General features: G+C 41.4%; 1 long non-coding RNA gene across 1 annotated transcript; it reads right to left on the reverse strand.

Annotated features, from left to right (window-relative positions):
* Positions 1-803: 803 nt before the first annotated feature.
* On the reverse strand, positions 804-3,532 carry LOC122190904. The gene is made up of 2 exons (XR_006182248.1): positions 2,613-3,532; positions 804-1,630 (listed from the first exon to the last, which is right to left on the reverse strand). It is a non-coding gene; the product is annotated as an uncharacterized LOC122190904 (long non-coding RNA).
* Positions 3,533-4,691: the final 1,159 nt, after the last annotated feature.

The following is a 4,691-nucleotide window of genomic DNA, read 5'->3' on the forward strand; positions in this document are numbered from 1 at the left end:
TGCTTCTTCAGAGAGATGACAGCTCACTAACAGGTACTTTTCATTCACCAGATTGAATTCACCAGAGGCCAAGGTTAAATCTTCCATCATGCATACTGACTCCCAGGAAGATCCATTCTTAAATTTTCCTAGGTGATTCTTGTATGGTCTGCCAGGATTTACTTTATTTGATCTTCTCTAGGCAGAAAAGATCAATCCATTTGAAATGGAGACCAGGCCAGTGGCAACTTTTCATGTCACTGCAACTGTCCAGGAGGTCATGTTCAGAGCAGCTCCAGGTAGAAGGAACAGAGGACTTAAACAGAAGGTCTGCATATGGTTCCATGGTAATTACATGGAGATATTGGATGTGAAATTTTTTTCTAACTAAACAGGCTACAAGGTTGATGCTGTTGCTCCAAAATGCAGAGATGAGAATGTAGTTTGCATTGAACCATGAACTCAGGAGTGCTTGGTTGTGCTCCACTGTCACCCTTCAACACTGTCATGAGTGCCTCTGCCTCCTCTCTTCATGCTCACTGAACACAAGACAAGGAAAGTCAACATCATAACACAGCAATTCTGTGATTCTGTGATAACCAGGAGTTGGTGTTTGTAGGGCAGCATGGTTGTGCTTAGCCAGGCCTCTAAGTGTCTATCAGGTGTGAGTTATTTTGGTGCTGAGAAATAACTGGAGTTATGGATGTGCTTGACTGTTTCAGCGTGAAAAAGGGATTGAACAAAGTAACTTCAAGGGAAGGTAGAACCATATTTGTTTATGGGTCTTTTTTTGTTTGTTTGTTCTGTTTTTATGCTTTTTTTTCCCCTCTGCTTGGTGAATTTTCCTTTGCTTTTCGAGAAATTGGGGATGGCAAGGCAAAGTACTGTGTACTCTGAGGAGAACTGTGATGCAGTAGCGACAGACGCAGGGCTACAGTGAGTTTTCTGGAGGAAAGATACAGTGCTTCATAGCACAGATCCATTGCAGCATCAGGAATCTGCTGTCTTGTGAAAATAGCATGTGAACAAATGAGGGCCTCTGGAGCCAGTCAGACACTTTACATGGCCATGGTTAGATCTCTGCTGCAGCCATAGTAGATAGACATTTAAACAATACTCAGAATTATGCTTTAATTTTTAGGTAGTCCTATGTGCAGACAGGAGTTGAACTTGGTAATTCTCGTGTAGTCTTTCCAACTCAGAATATTTTACAGGAACTTTCAGAAAATGGGGTATAATCTGTTTCCAGCATGTCTGGATGTCGTCTCCACTGTGGGAAGCGTCAGCACTATGTTCACCACTGTACTGCTGTGCAGGACTGCCTGCATCCATGGATTTCTCACGTTCTGCCTCTTCCAGCTGTGCTGTGGTTTCCTTCTCGTACCACTGGACTCCAGGCTCTGCAGCAATGACAACAGGGATGGCAGAACATCTGTGGTGTCAGGATCCCTCTTCCCTCCTCCCATCAGGACATGGCTGCCTCCTCTTGCAAACCTCTCCCTTGTCAAGAACAGGTGCTGACTTGGCTGCCCCACACTTGGACAGAGGAAGTGGGTCAGAGTTTTCTGGGGCTTAATCCGTCTGGCTTCTGGATCCAGTAGTTCAGATTACTGAGTACTCCTATGCATGAAGAGGGAATGCCCAGTGGATCCTGTCACAGAAAAGTATTGCTTGTGTAGGACTGATAATCTCTATAAATAAAAATAAATCTGAAGCTCGCGATCTGTAGACAAGAGTTTTTTAAGGGATATCTGTCTGAGTATCCTTATGCCCCAAATTTTTAAATCTTGTGGGTGAAAATTCGTCAATATAGTTTGCCTGCAAGTATGATTTAATATATTCTTCATCTTCCAAAAGAACAACTGGAGAATATGCTAAAAAAAAAAACCAACAAAATAACAAAAAAAAAAACAAACCCAAAACAACAAAACAAGACAAAAAAAAAAAAAACCCACAGCAATTTTGGTCTTGTTTTCTCCTGAAAGTTCTTCTGAACTGCCCATGTTGACCTCCCAGTCTTCTATTTTCTTCCAATAACCTTCTAGTCTCTCCAGGTCTAGTACAAAGAATAAGGAGTTCTCCCTTTGAAATCTGCTCTGACAAGTAATGCACCATTTCTTGTGAACAGTAATGCAGCAATGTCAAAGCTGCAGTTCACAATTTTCCTTCCACATCATTGTCTGTTAAAACTTCAGGGCAAATATGATGGTTTTATACTCTATTTAGTTGGTGTGGAATGGAAAGTAGGCAAGAGTCAAACCAAGTGTTTAGACAGTGCCAGTGCAGCGAGCAATTCTGGTGATTACAAGCAGTAAGCACTGGATGCAGCGCTATCTGACACCAGAGACTGCACTCAGAAGTAGATTTATTTAGTACTGAAGATGCAGTCTTAATAGTTAAATCTCCTTACCTACACTGTCTAATCTTTATCTGATCAAAAAGCCCAGCAGGTTTGAGAAGTATTACTTCCTTTACAAATACAAAAGAAGGGCTGTCACTTTTTTCCTGCGTCCATTATTTCTGGTCTATTATAGTGCCTCTGATTTGTCCAGTACACACATCAGACTTACTGCACTATAGTTCTCTTGATTTCCCTGTAAGCCCTTTTAATACCATAGAATACCATTAGTCACCTGAATTTCCAGGGAGCAGTTTCCATGCCAAGTTTGGAAATTTAACTTCATCTTTGTCTAGACCTTTGGACGTCTGCATCTGAGAAATAAGAAATAAAGTTTTTGCAGTGAAAGTGCAAGACAAGAGCATGAAATTGGCGTCATCATCAGAAGCTAAGTCCATAATTGGCAGAGGAATAGCTGCAAATACAACATTTTGAAAGGGAGACAGAGAACACAGTTGGAATCATGGTGGTATATTGTGCATTATTGGACCATGGGCATGGGAGGGTACAGGCTGCTTAGGAAGAACAGATAGGGAAGATGAGGAGGGGGATTTATGCTTAATGTTAAGGTACTCCTTGATTATGTAGTGCTGATATTTGAAATTGTAGATGAGAACTGAGATGAGATGAAAATGAGGCAAATTTTGATGGGGTCTGTTATAGATGCCCTGTTTAAGACAAAGCTGGGAAAGACATTTACAAACTAGCAGAAATCACTTCCTTAGAGAGGATTTCAGCATGAGGTCACCTGCTGAGAGAGCAACAGTACTGGACAAACAAGGCTGGACTTCTCAAATGGTGCTAATGACAGTATCCTAACGTAAATGATGAAGGAGCAATGCTGAGTTCTGGAAGCAGAAATAAACTGCTGTCAAATACGCAGCTCAGTCTGAAAGTAATGTCTCCTATTTATTTCCATAGAAACTACGACAGGTAAAAAGAGCACAGGAACGCTATTTGAAAGAGCACATTCTCACCTACAAAGCACCATTTCTTAGCAGAGTCACCACCATCAGCTATGCATTTTTGGCAGCAATGAACAGGAGTCTGTATGCTGCACTCATAGAAGTCTGCACCTGTGGAAGTGACCCACTGTTTCACAGCACCTATGACAGTATTATTGCTGAAATGCATCACCCACCACCTCACCGTGTTCACATCCACTGTTTCCTCTCCATAAATGTTCAGCAAGCACTGATGAATGTGGATGGATGCCTTTTATTTGCATGGAGAGGTTCAGTGACACACCTTTGGTTCACATGCACTTTCATGTCAGAGTGCCTCTTTGTTGCCATCTGTCATAAAGCAAGAAAATGTAATGGAATATTGTTGCAAAGGTCCACCCTCTGCTGCCATCCCAAGAACATCTGCTTCTGATGTGGTCCAACAGAATGAAGTAGGGGGCCTTGCTTTTCGAGTGGCCCTCATATAATCCCAGATGGTAGTTCAGGCTGTATTAAACACATGATGACTGTGTGAAGGAGCTAGTGGAAAGTCAGGGAGGTAAGCAGCAGAATTGAGCACTTCAGACTTCATAAGACCAGAATTCACATTATTCAGGGAACTGTTGATTCAGGGAATACCCTTGAAAGCAACTACGCAAAAGAACACTGCTCAGGAGAGACAGCTAGTGTATAAAAAAAAATACTGAGACCTCAGGAACAAATCACCTTGTTCTTCAGGAAGACTAGCAATTTCATCTTAGCTTCCTGGTGACTTAAACCACAAAACTATAAAAGATGTGGAAACAAGGACTGGCAACAAAATAGTAGTGTTGGGCACATAGGGAGATAAAGCATAACAGTTCTGTGGGTATGATGCAAAAGAACACTCAGGGAAAACATGCCTCCCAATGAATTTAGGAGACCACCTGGTGCAGGATGATACAGAAAATACTTCAGTATGCAGCAACTTTTCTTCATCAGTCTTCACAGTCAAAACTTTCACTCAGACATCTGCATCTTCCAGCAGTGTTTTTTTCCTCCTTTTTTTCCTGATAATTAGCATACCTTTGCTCTGAGCATTCACTGTAACGTCAAGAAGTAGCTGTCAACATACTAAAACTGAACTGCCTCCTTTCTATGTGTTTTATTAACAGAATCATACAGCATTTTTGGCTATTTTAACTCTTCGAAGATGTTGCCTATAGTCATACTACAATTATTACCACGTAGCAAATTTTCAGCAATTTTTCACTTTTAACTATGTCCATAGACGCATTTGAATGAAATAGCTCAAGACTGCTTATCCTTCAGACTAATCCCTAGCTAGTGTTTTCGTGAAGCACTCTCTGACAGTGTTCACAAATACAGTT

Source organism: Lagopus leucura, unplaced genomic scaffold (assembly GCF_019238085.1).
Source record: "Lagopus leucura isolate 7727_CA_CO unplaced genomic scaffold, USGS_WTPT01 111-31_obj-0_obj, whole genome shotgun sequence".
Classification (NCBI taxonomy): domain Eukaryota; kingdom Metazoa; phylum Chordata; class Aves; order Galliformes; family Phasianidae; genus Lagopus; species Lagopus leucura.